Source organism: Saccopteryx leptura, chromosome 3 (assembly GCF_036850995.1).
Source record: "Saccopteryx leptura isolate mSacLep1 chromosome 3, mSacLep1_pri_phased_curated, whole genome shotgun sequence".
In the NCBI taxonomy this organism is placed as follows: Eukaryota; Metazoa; Chordata; class Mammalia; order Chiroptera; family Emballonuridae; genus Saccopteryx; species Saccopteryx leptura.
Genome location: NC_089505.1, coordinates 27,493,708 through 27,507,546, shown reverse-complemented (window position 1 = coordinate 27,507,546; position 13,839 = coordinate 27,493,708). Strand labels below are relative to the sequence as shown.

At 38.9% G+C, this 13,839-nt stretch overlaps 1 non-coding gene across 1 annotated transcript; it reads left to right on the top strand.

Annotated features, from left to right (window-relative positions):
• The first annotated feature begins 1,686 nt into the window (after nt 1-1,686).
• TRNAT-CGU (transfer RNA threonine (anticodon CGU)) lies at nt 1,687-1,762 on the top strand. The gene has a single exon. It is a non-coding gene; the product is annotated as a tRNA-Thr (tRNA).
• Nucleotides 1,763-13,839: the final 12,077 nt, after the last annotated feature.

Below are 13,839 nucleotides of genomic sequence, written 5' to 3'. Positions count from 1 at the left end.
TAAAAAAATTGACAATACTCAGTGTTGATAGGAGCTGCTGATAGGATTATGAATTGATATAGTGTTTTTTTTTTTAACCTGAAGAATGTGTTAAGAACACTCCTAGGTGTATATCCTTTGGGCTTATGTTTAGAAATATATCACAAGAAAACATTGAGTGAGATGGAGACAGAAGTTGTACAGAAGAACGATCACTTCCCACTAGGGTTTAATTCATAAATTATTATAAATGCATAAAATTAAATAGTATGCAATTTATTAAAATTTTATTTGGAAAGAATATATCATATAATGACAAAGAAAAATTGAAAGCTATAATAATAGGAAATAATAAAAGACATAAAATATTTGAAATTAGCAAAAACATTCATTAATAGGGGACAGATTAAATAACATGCAATATCCAAACAATGCAATATTATACAGTCTTTTAAAATAATAAAGAATCTTTATGTAATGAAATGGCTTCTCAAGGATATTACTATAATTGATGATCAAAATGCACAGATCAGTACATATTATATGCTATAGTTTGTACTAAAATTATGTACTTATATGCTTATATGTGTATTATTCTCTGAAAGAATTTAAAAATAAATTCTTTATTTTTAACTTAAAAATAAATTCTTATTTTTATGTTAAAAATAAATTTTTTGTTTCTATTTTATTTTTTTATTTTTATTTTAAAAATAAATTTAAAAATAAACTGCAAATTAGTTGCCTCTAGAAAATGCAATTTGTAGCTTGAATCTTCTTTTCATTATATGGCCTTTTGAATTTAATGCCAGATGTATGTTTTATCTATTAAAATAATTTTAAATATAAAACCTGCGTATAACATAAGATAATAAAACATATTTGTACATATATAAACAGAAGTGACTTGAGGATAAATACTTCAAATGTTAACAGGGGTTTTCCTTTGATGCCTGAATTACTGCTGATTTTTATTTTCTTCCTTATATTTTTTTTAATTACCCAATACACATGTATTATTTTTTATAAATAAGAAAACAAATTAAAGCCTATTCATTTCAATTAATTTTGTTCAAATATAATAGATGGCTAAAATTGAATTTGCTTAATGTAGACTTATACCACTAGTATGCTAAATTAATTTTCAAAACTGATGTAATAGAAGTCCAAAAATGCATAAAGGTAGCTCACGAGACTGTTAACCTGTTGGAGATGTGTGTGTAATACCATATTTTTGGCTTTACTGCATAACTGAATGTTCTGAGTTTCCTTTTCAGAACAAATGGTACCTATCAGCATTTGCTCTGATGCCTTAAATGGGCCTTTGAGTGGCTCAGCTCCCCAGGAGAGGTTCCCGTTGAGATTCCCAGGCCATGGAATGAGGGCCAGGAAGGTGCCAACAGGGATACCAGGCACATTGTGAACTAGGCCTTTCCCACCTCCACTTCTCCATTGGATGACTTCCCCCAATTTGAGTGCTCTTTTCTGTACTCTGTGGTGCTCCTCTCCTCTCTTTACACAATTTCCAGTGCATCTGGCTGGATTATAAATGCCAAGCAATTAGTCACCTAATCACTGGGAGGCTCACTGATAGTATCTTATGTGCGTGCCTAAGGAAATCTGTTGCCTTGTGAAGCTGTGTGAGCATAGTGTGTATAGAGGGTGGAGAGAAGGGTTTTTTCCTTTGAGGTTAAAAAATTTTTTTTCTTGGCCCTGGCTGGTTGGCTCAGTGGTAGAGTGTCGGCCTCGTGTGCAGGAGTCCCAGGTTCAATTCCCGGCCAGGGCACACAGGAGAAGCGCCCATCTGCTTCTCCACCTCTCCCCCTCTCCTTCCTCTCTGTCTCTCTCTTCCCCTCCCGCAGCCAAGGCTCTATTGGAGCAAAGTTGGCCCAGTCACTGAGGATGGCTTTATGGCCTCTGCCTCAGGCGCTAGAATGGCCCTGGTTGCAACAGAGCAACACCCCAGATGGGCAGAGCATCGCCCCCTGGTGGGCATGCCAGGTGGATCCCGGTCGGGCGCATGCGGGAGTCTGTCTGACTGCCTCCCCATTTCCAACCTCAGAAAAATACAAAAAAAAAAATTTTTTTCTTGGTAATCTTCATTACCATTGTTCTAAGTTGTCTTTAATTCTAAAAAAAAAAGTAAATTATTCTTTGAACGAAGTTGCCTCAGTTCACCATGCCCAACACTTAGGGAACGACCCAGGGTAGCCAGTGATCTATGCCTGTGCACTGCAGGTGACAAGTTTGGAGTAACTTGACCACCATAGCTTCTATCATATAAAATTAAATACCCTCTGGGTTTCAATGTCTTATCTGCAGTCTCTGACTTATGATTGAATTGAGGTAGACCTTAATTTAGTTTGCAAACAGTCTACTTTATATTTGTCTCATGCATTTGATAGTTCTTGCCTTGATGGAATATAATTAATACAGTCACATGGCATCACCAGGCTTGTTAACCATGTGCAAAAGGTTAGATATAAACTGTTAAACAGAGGCTCATGTTTCCCAATTGACTCACCTGATGCAGCAAGAGTAATTAAACTGCCCGAAGCTAAACCTGTGTTCTAGAATCAAGTAAATATTATGGGGTGAAAAAACTGACACAGAAGCGCACAGTCCAGGTGCACCCCAGGCTAATGGGGTGTGCGGACACGTTAAATTGCCTTAAGTTCCCTGAAGTGATAGGACCCTAGGAGGCTGAAAACAAACAAACAAAAAGAAAACGTAGGAAAATACTGAGTCAAAATATACTGGCATCTCCATTTGTGGAGATTTTAAACCAGTGCCCTTCCCATGCCAGGGCTTTCATAGCCACATTGCTCTATCAGCATTTCTGGCAACATGACCGTCTCGGTTGCCCAGCCTATAGACTAGAAGAAATGACTCATCCAGTCCTAGCATTTGTTTTTCTGCAAAACGAGTGAAACTGCATAAAAATCATATAAAAGTCCTTTTTAAAACCCTGAAAGGGGATGATTTTCTTCTAAACCAGACAGTCTAGCTGTTGATACCCTCTCCTCTGTGTCTGTCTGATTAGTTAACCTGGGCATGAAATTCTAGATTGCTTTCTCCTTTCATTCTCTCTCTGTACCTCCCATTTGGCTTCTCTTCTCTTCTCTCTTTCTCAGAAGCAAACCAAATTCTTCAACTTGTCCCTTGAATGTCGAGTTAGTACATATTTTTGTCACCTGAAGCATGATTTTGAGGTCTTAGCCTCAAACCCAATCTGTTTATTAAAATATTTCTTCAGCCTGACCTGTGGTGGCGCAGTGGATAAAGCGTCGACCTGGAAATGCTGAGGTCGCCAGTTCGAAACCCTGGGCTTGCCTAGTCAAGGCACATATGGGAGTTGATGCTTCCAGCTCCTCCCCCCTTCTCTCTCTCTGTCTCTCTCTCCTCTCTAAGATGAATAAATAAAATAAAAATTTAAAATATTTCTTCCAAATAAATACACAATACTTCCTTAGAGGTATCCCAGAGAATAAAAGTTTATCTCATTCCACTTATAACAGTGATGTTATAAAATTTGCAAAGTAAAATTTGCAAAATATGTTAAAAACAACATATTTTTTACTTAAAAATACAAAACACCATTTATGATGCTTTTGTTATGTATTGTGCACTTTCCAAGTGCTTGTCTTGCCTTGTCTTACTAACCTTTCTGGAAACCCTATAAAATAAGTGTTTTACTCCTTATTAGTCAGATGAAGAAAATGAGTCACAAAAAGGTTAAGCAATCTGTTGGAAATTGCACAGCTAGTAAGTGGTGAAGCTAGCATTCAAACCGAGTGGTTTGGCTTTTACTATGACATACACATACATCTAAGGGTGCATGAAAGACATTGAGTTTTGAACTAGGTATTGATGGAGGAGCAAGAGAGAGTATTAGGTAGGTAAAATACATTTAGGACTAGACATTTAGAAACTGTTTTACTAATTTACTAATTATTCTCTATTTTAAATACTTTTTATTTGGTATATGAACTAGTTCAGGCACAAAAGAGTTCTTGACTTCAGGTTTGAATTTTGTCTTCCAACCAATTCAGAACCCAAGGAGGAAGTTCGAGTGGGAATGGGGGTAGGGTTTAGGAGTGACTCCTATATACTGTCCAACTCATTTCCTAGCTCCTAAATGAGATTTGGGCCTTCAGTCTCATCCCTGAGGGCTAGAGCCCACCCTACTCTCCTGGACACCCCTTTCTATTTAGACACACCTCTCCTTGAGCCCTCTGCAGCCCCCTTGTTAAGTTTTCTAGCCCCATCTGACCTCTGCTGCCTCTAGAGAAGAATGGCACTCATCCATTCTGGATGGGGGTAGGCTAGAAATGACCTTGAATATTGCGCCTTAAGCACTTGTAAGACAATTAGAGCACATCTACCCTGGGTGTAGGTGCAGTTCTTATGCCCTCTCTGGATCTGTGCTCCCTAATGTCTTCTCTTCATATTTTGGCTTTTGTAGGTCCCAAGCCCCAAAAAGCATAGACTGTGAGAGCCCGTGGTGAAAACCACTCTTCTGCTATAAACCATTGCGTTTACATCTTTTCTTCTGGATATCAATAGTACTCACTAATATTATAAAACATATACCGTATGTTGGCAAGTGGGAAGTAGTGATTATTGCATGGCAAGGATCACATCATTATGTATATTTTTATTTTTAACAACACATTTATACAATTATTTTTTTTATTTGAGAGGTCTTTTACATCAATTATTTTAATTAATCTTCACAATAATGTTTTTTGTTTTTTTTTGTATTTTTCTGAAGCTGGAAACGGGGAGGCAGTCAGATAGACTCCCGCATGCGCCCGATCGGGATCCACCCGGCACGCCCACCAGGGGGCGATGCTCTGCCCATCCGGGGCGTCGCTCTGTCGCAACCAGAGCCACTCTAGCGCCTGGGGCAGAGGCCAAGGAGCCATCCCCAGCGCCCGGGCCATCTTTTTGCTCCAATGGAGCCTCGGCTGCGGGAGGGGAAGAGAGAGACAGAGAGGAAGGAGAGGGGGAGGGGTGGAGAAGCAGATGGGCACCTCTCCTGTGTGCCCTGGCTGGGAATTGAACCTGGGACTTCTGCACGCCAGGCTGACGCTCTACCACTGAGCCAACCGGCCAGGGCCAATCTTCACAATAATTTTAAGAAAGTAAGATATGATTATCTTTTGTGAGTCACAAGTTTGTGTATTTTTATTATTACTATTTTGCAGTTTCTGGCCTATGATTTATATTCTAAAAGACTATTTTCTATATCTGGTTAGTATTCCTAAACTGTTTTTTATGGGTTGACCCTGTATTCTTCTTCTTTATGTCTTGGGTTTACAGGCTATAAAAATATTATGTAGTAGTTTTACATTTGACATTTTTTATTGGTACTGATTTTAAAGAGAGTGGCTTAAATATTTACTTATTTTTTCCTATTTTGAAATTTTATTTTTCTTTTATATTTTTGTGAATGCTTACTTTTTTATTCTCAATAACAAAATTAATAATCATTAAAAATTTTTGGAAAATATAAAAGAGCACAAAGAAGAAAAAAAAATCACAGCTAATATAAGGGATATCATCATAAACATCTACCTAGTAAATAACAAGAATACATCTAATAAATTCCTGGTAAAATTGCATAATCAGTTTTAAGGCTTTTGAGCAATAATGCCAGAAACTTATCCAGAAAGTTTTGCCAATATATGCTTCCAAAAACATCACAGGAGACTGTGTATTTTACCACACCTAACAGCCTCAGGTATAATCATTAGTTTAATCTCTGCCTACTTGCTGAGTTACTGTAATATTTTAGTATTGCGCTATTTTGCATTTAATTTTTCATGAAGCTGAGTATTTTTGTGTGCATAAATTACCTTTTCAAATTCTTTGCCCTTTATTTATTTATTTATTTAATTATTTAATTATTTAATTATGTGACAGAGACAGATAGAGACAGAGAGAGGAACAGATAGGGACAGACAGGAAGGGAGAGAGAGAGATGGGAAGCATCAATTCTTTGTTGTGGTACCTTAGTTGTTCATTGATTGCTTTCTCATATGTGCCTGACCCGGGGGTGTGGGGGGCTACCGCAGAACAAATGACCCCCTTGCTCAAGCCAGTGACCTTGGGTCCAAGCTGGTGAGCCTTGCTCAAACCAGATGAGCCCGCGCTCAAGCTGGTGACCTTGGGGCCTCAAACCTGGGTCCTCCACATCTCAGTCTGATGCTCTATCCACTGTGCCACCGCCTGGTCAGGCTCTTTGCCCATTTTTAAATTGAGGAGGTGATTTTTTAAAAAATTTCTTTCTTGTAAGAACTCTTTCTATACTGAAGGTATTAACTACTTGTCTATTACATATTATCATTTGCCTTTCTAATGGTGTTTTAATAAGTTTTTTGAATTTAAAAATTATGAATGGTTATTGAATTTTACCAAATGTTTTATTGCTGCCTATTATTATTATTATTTTATTTTTAAATCTATCGATATGATTTATGGCAGCAAGGTTCAAACCATATGTTGAACTATCTGTATATTCCATAAACTCTGCTTGGCTATGATATAATTTTGTTTGAATTTGACAGTACTTCTCAGGAGAACAAATCATTTCATGTTATTAGAGATGCCAATTGTTTCCTGCCTTGGGGATTCTTCCACAGCTGAGCAAGTGACCCTACCTTTCAGCTGCAGGCATCAGGAGGCTGCACTAGAATTGGACACCTGGCCAGGGGGTTTCCTCAGTAGACTCATCAGTGACCAGTCTGACATGACTGTGAATGGTGTCAACTAAGTTTCCTGCTTGGGGACTTGACACATCCAGTCAGTCAGTGACGGACACCTGAGCTGCAGGTGATCTGGGCCACGTGTAAGATGAATGAGCAGATATGCAGGAAACCCCGTGGTTTCTGAGAGGCGGAAGGGTCAGGGTGGGTTTCTGAGACCTGCAGTTTCTCCAGTTTGCAGTGAGTCGCAGCTGCATCTTCTGCCTCGGTTCTGCCAGAACTTCCAGGGCTCCTTCAGTCACATTTCTCCTCCTTTATTAAGGCGGTTGAAAGTTTCCGATTTTATGTTACCCAAAGTTGACATGCACGAACCGTCTTGCTGAGTAAAGTGCATGAGTATGTGCTACCAGAGTGCCAGGAGGTCACCAGTCACCTGAAAAACGTAAAGGTTGAACTCAGCACTAAATGATCTGGAAGTTTCCTTCTAGCCCGATAGTTCTGGAGTCTCTGAAATCAATGGTGCTTTTTAAAATTGGGACATTTCCTAAACTCAGCTTGGTAGAGAACTCCAAGATGATGACAAAGATTCAGTGAAATCTACGAGCTAGAAAGGAATGTGTTTAGACAGACCTCTTTTTTTTTTTTTTTTAATTTTATTTTTTTAATGGGGCGACATCAATAAATCAGGATACATATATTCAACTATAACAAGTCCAGGTTATCTTGTCGTTCAATTATGTTGCATACCCATCACCCAAAGTCAGATTGTCCTTTGTCACCTTCTATCTAGTTTTCTTTGTGCCCCTCCCCCTCCCCCTTTCCCTCTCCCTTTCCCCCCTCCCCCCGTAACCACCACACTCTTATCAATGTCTCTTAGTTTCACTTTTATGTCCCACCTACATATGGAATAATGCAGTTCCTGGTTTTTTTCTGATTTACTTATTTCACTTCGTATAATGTTATCAAGATCCCACCATTTTGCTGTAAATGATCCGATGTCATCATTTCTTATGGCTGAGTAGTATTCCATAGTGTATATGTGCCACATCTTCTTTATCCATAGACAGACAGACCTCTTAAGACAGAAAGACATTTCCCAATTTCAAAAACATTGTGTTTCCTAAAATCTTAAGGAGCATTTTGCTTTTTAGTCATTGTATTGAAAGAGCAGCTGTCTCCTAACCTCTGTAGCTACAGCTGTGTGTCTGTGCTTCCCTTCACGTACCTCAGACTGGCATCTGGCGGTGACAGGTAATCAAATCATATCAAGGAACAGTGAGCCATCTGTCCTGGTCTCAGCCCTCAAAAGTGAGCTGTTGGAAAGGGTTTCAGCTTTTCATCTTGAGCTTACAAACCAGCACAATCCAATTTTCTCAACGGAAGTACTGATTTAAGCTCTTAAAAATAATTCCCAGCCCTGCCAACATCAAAGAGACGACTCATAGCATCAAGATAAAAGATAATCGTGTTGTGAATAAAGTTGTTAAATTTTCTTTTATATATACACACACGCACACAACTCTGAAATGCATGTCTTCTGTGGCCAACAGAAAAAAAAATAGCAAAAATAATGAGGACTTTCGGATTAAGAAAGTACAGTGTTGGGAGGTGATGAGGAAGTCGAGAGGGTCAACCTGTGGTCTGTGGAGCCAGTGCTATACCGGAGTCCTTCTCCCACTAAAGTTGCTCTGAGCTGTGAAAGCCCTAAATCAGGGGTCCCCAAAGTACAGCCCACGGGCCGCATGCGGCCCCCTGAGGCCATTTATCCGGCCCCCGCCGCACTTCTGGAAGGGGTACCTCTTTCATTGGTGGTCAGTGAGAGGAACATAGTTCCCATTGAAATACTGGTCAGTTTGTTGATTTAAATTTACTTGTTCTTTATTTTAAATATTGTATTTGTTCCCGTTTTGTTTTTTTACTTTAAAATAAGATATGTGCAGTGTGCATAGGGATTTGTTTATAGTTTTTTTATAGTCCAGCCTTCCAATGGTCTGAGGGACAGTGAACTGGCCCCCTGTGTAAAAAGTTTGGGGACCCCTGCCTTAAATCAACACCTTGGCTGACATATTTATATTTTGTTCATCTTTTTGGTATCAAGATAGTGGCACTCTCTTCTTGTGGTTATATTTGTGTTATTTTTTAAATATATATTTAAGTACCACATATTTCAACAATCAAAAAATTCCTGGGTTGACCCTGGCTGGGTGGTTCAGTCGATAGAGTGTCGTCCCTATGCACCAAGGTCCTGGGTTCAATCTCCAGTCAGGCACAGAAGAGAACAAAAAACTATAAATGTGTGTATAACTAAATAGAAAATTAGGTGGAATAGCAAGTTGATGCTTCTCTCTCCCCCCCACCTCCCCATTTCTTGTCTTCTTACTCTCTCTTTCTTTCCAATCAACAATTATAAAAAAAAAATTTTCCCGGGCTGCTATCATATGGGATGTGGGATAAGTGACGGGAATTTCTTTCAGAGTGTATTTGTGATGTAAAGAAGGATGCTATCATTTCTATTGAAGTCTTGAATATAAAACAAATGTCAAAACTAATTGGCTTTTAGGTTACTTTTAAATCCCTAGTATCTTGTCAGTTGGGCTGATATAACAAATTACCACAAACTGGGTGACTTAAACCACAAGCATTTATTTCTCATGATCTGGAAGCAAGGATTCTGAGATCAGGGTGTCAGAATGCTCAGGTTCTTAAAGAGGGTCCCTCTTCCTGGTGAGGTCCTCACATAGCTTTTTCTTGGCAAATGCACAGAGAAGAGGTTTTGTCTCACTTCCTCTTTTTCTAAGGGTGCTAATCTCATCATGGTAGTCCACCCTTATTGTCTAATTGCCTCTCAAAGACCCCACCTCCAAATACTATCAAATTGAAGATTAGGGTTTCAACAAAAAAGTTATGAAGGGATATAAGTAGTCAGTCTATAACACCTGGTAATAACTATTCTGTTCTGGGAATTTTGGGCTGCCTTTTAGGTTGGGTTTCCCAGAAGTGAACCCTGAGATTAAAATTCATGCAAAAGTAGTTTATTAGGAAATGTTTCCAGAAGAAACCAGTGGGTGAGTGCAGATGTGTGAGTGTTATAGTGACGTCCCACAAGGTGTAACTCTTACTCAGTCCTGCAGTGAGACCATCCCGATAAAGGAAAGGTTACAGATAGTTCCTAGGCTACATTAGTTCCCATGCACTTACACGGTGGTAGTCAACCTGGTCCCTACTGCCCACTAGTGGGCGTTCCAGCTTTCATGGTGGGTGGTAGTGGAGCAACCAAAGTATAAATAAAAAGATAGATTTAACTATAGTAAGTTGTTTTATAAAGATTTATTCTGCCAAACTTAGGGAAAATCTGACATAAAGTACTTGGTAAGTAATTATTATTATTTGCTTTAACTTGTAACTCTGCTTTATAAATTTTATAAAGTAAAGTTACTTCCCTACTTTATAAATCACCATTACTGTGGAACCGGTGGGTGGTTAGAAAATTTTACTACTAACAGAGATACAAGAGTGGGCAGTAGGTATAAAAAGGTTGACTACCCCTGCACTTACAGTTCTTAAGACCAACAGGCCTATGGCAGCCCTCTAATAAAGAAAGAGCTCAGGTACTGTTTGGTAGGAGTGAAAATACCTTAAAGGAAGGTCTTTGTGCACAAAACAGATCCCATAGGATGTGGTTGGAGCACAAAGAGCAAGTTACAAGACACAAAAATCTACCCAAGCTAACTTCAGTAAAAGGGTGTCTCGATGAAGATTGCATTGGGCTGCGTGTAAGAGAAACCAGACGCAGTGCCTAACCAGGAAGTTCAAATGTTGGCACTGTGGGATGGTGTAGCTGCTTCCTGACATTATCAGAGAACAGTGTGCCAACTCTGTCTTCTTGCATGTTGCTTCATGATTGTGAGAAGGCTCTTTTGCCTTCAGCTTTATGTCTACATTCTTGGCAGGAAGAGAAAGGCTGGATGTTATCAAGAAAGCAAACATTTCCCAAAAATCTCTAATAGACTTCTGATAATTTTTCATTGACTCTGAGTTACCTAATTACTTTAGATGTAAAGAGTTCTGGGAAGGTAGCACCTGGCTCTCCTGAAAAGAATAACTTTTCTTTTGGTAAAGAAGAGCGAATGGGCAATGACTGGCATCCAGCAGTGCCTACCCGATGGGGAAATTTTTGGTGAAAATACCAAGGGCTATTGAATGGGCATCCAAGAACATGATACAAGCTCAGCTTGGATTCCTGAGGGATGGTCCCAGAACTGGCCAACGAGGAGCCTATGTGCTGTAAGTTAAGTCTGGTTGGAACGTGCCTGGGAGCAGAGGTGGTATGTGAAGTGAAAGCACAGACACGCACATTGGCTCAGTCCTGTGGGATGGGGAGCAGCAGACAGACAGTGTGCACACAGCAGTCAGCCTGGCTGCCCATCCAAAGCTGAGACCTGGGCCAGGTTGGTGGTGATGATGCTGATGGAGGCAGTGGCAGCAGCAGCCATAGCCCCGGGAGAGAGGAGGACACCACGTGAGGACAGTGACCCATGGCGGGAGGCCAGTTTGCTAGTCTGTCTCTGGAGTCCTTCTCTGGGGTATCAGCACAGATCTTACATCTTTGGCTAGGAGCTGCTGGCTCCCAGGTGGTAAATCTTTGTCAGCAAATTATTATAAAATAAAAATGTACACATGGACATGGCAAATAAAGCCTACCAGGGAGTTAGTAGAATTCTTCATAGTTTAAATTTCCTGATTTTGAAAACTGCCGCAACATTGCTAAACAAATATCCACAAGCTTCGAAATAGAAATTAAATTTAAAGAGCATCACATTTTATGGAAAAGAACACTATTTTCATATGAAGCATCAGATAAACCAAATATTAATGAAGATAATTTAAAAATTAATTTTCTCTTGCAATTGAAGATACAGTTATAGAATGTGTGAACAGGTGTTTGAATTATATGTAAATCATAAAGACAGTATAACCTCCATAAGGAACAGGAGATGTAAGAGGAAATATTAAAATGCCATTGTACAAATTTATATTTAAAATTAAACTTAGACTTATATAAAACTGATTTGTATAAAGGGTTAAATATATTTTTAGAAAAATGATTTTTCAAGAATCATGAATCCTAGATGTACTAATATTTGTATTTCAAAATAATCAGATTTTTGTCCCAATGATTTCACAGCCTATAAAATGCTCATAACAGGTCCAGCAACAATGGCATCAGCAGATGGCTCCTCCTCAAAATTAAAAATGATAAAAAATTATTTGTAATCTTGAATATTCTAGTAGCAATTCATCTTGCTTTCAATGATACCATTCAGAAATGAAATTGCTAAAAATATAAGGGCCATGATCTAATATATTATATTTGCAGAAGTGAGCCAATGTCTTATAATCAATCTAGTACACTAATAAAGTATTTACTAAATTGTATAAGATTATAACACTCAAAATATTATTTCTTTCAATTTGTATATTTATGTTGTTACTTATGTACCACTCTTGCCCCTTGTCATGGACTGAATTGTGTCCACCTGACTCCAAATTCATATACTGAGGTCCTACCCTTCTGTGTGACTGTGCTTGGAGGTAGAACCATTAAAGGTTAAATAAAGTCATTAAGGGTTGGGCTCTAATCCCACAGGACTAGTGTCCTTATAAGAAGAGGAAGGCTTTCTAGACATCTCTCTCTCTCTGCCCAGAGTGAAGTTATGTGAGATACAGCAAGAAGGCAGATGTATGCAAGCCAGGAAGAGAAGTCTTAACAGAAACCCTGACAGAAACTTAACCTTAGAATTCCAGCCTCCAAAACTGTGACCTTTTGTTATGGTAGCCTGAGCTGGCTAATGTATGCCTATACATTTTATAAATCATAAAATATCTTTAAAAGAAAAATCTTTATATTTTAGTACTTTTAATGGCATTTTCCCATTGATTATGAACAAGGGGCTCCACATTTTTGTTTGCTGTTGGCCACGCAGATCATATGGATGGCATTCTCTGAATTGATGTCATACTCTGTGCTGCTCTTAGGACCTCAGCATGGTTCTTCTCTATGCTCCGCCCCCCCTCACTATCTGCTTTTTCTATTGCATATAGCCCAGCAAGTCCACTTCCATCTTGACTGTGCATAACCTTTCAGGTCAAGGGCTCCACATCAACTCATTAATTTTGTCTCAGAGCCCTTGCTCTACATTTCCAGAAGAAAGAATCTAATTGGCTTAGTCTAGGCTTTGGATTTGTTGATCCAGTGGCAGGTGTCCATCCGCTCCAGTGGGCTGGGGCCAGCCTTGTGTACCTGGCTGTTCAGGCCTATGTTTGTAAGGGCTTAGGTGGAAGGTGATTTCAGAGGAGATGGTGTGGGCTCAGCTTTGCTCTCAATTGAGGCAACTGCTATGCTTTTGTGAGGATAAATTGGCTTCAATTCCAAGATCAACCATGTTTTTCAAGGGTTTCCAACATCTCCACTTTAAAATATAACCAACCACAGTTTAAAAAAGAAATGCATCTTTGTGCTGAGAAGTATTTCAGAGCTGTGTTGCTCAGCTCTTCATTGACAAAGAACCCATTGAGAATTAGGATTAGGTGGAGGTTTTCAACAGAATAATGCAATGTCTTAGTTTAGGGTACTTTAAAGTAATTTGAACATGGATTTTTGATATACGGTCTCATTCCATATTAAACAGTGATTGAGTTAAACATCAAAGATATAAATAAAAATAGCAACATTAATATTTTCCAGCAAGATAAATTTTAATAGCATTTTAAGGCTCATAATTATCATTTAAAAAATGTAGTAAAATCAAGAGTCTTGCTCTACAATTTCCAGAAGCAAACTTGAATGATTCCCATTGAAATAAAAGTAAAAATTAAACTAATCGATTACCAAACAATGTAACTGACTTGTTGACAGCTTCTGCATTCTGTAACCCAGCAACTTAACCCAGTTCCCCGAGGGGTGAAACAGCTCAAAACCAGTGCCCCGAAGCTTGTTTGCTTTAATTGTAGAAGAGGGACCCAGTTAGAGCCTAGTCGCCCTTACTTGACACACTCTTTAGAAACTTTGACTGTTTGGTTTGTCAGCCCACAGTAGACAGAAACCAACAATGTATTAATTAGGGTAGTGAAAGTAAATGAATAAGGAGCAGTA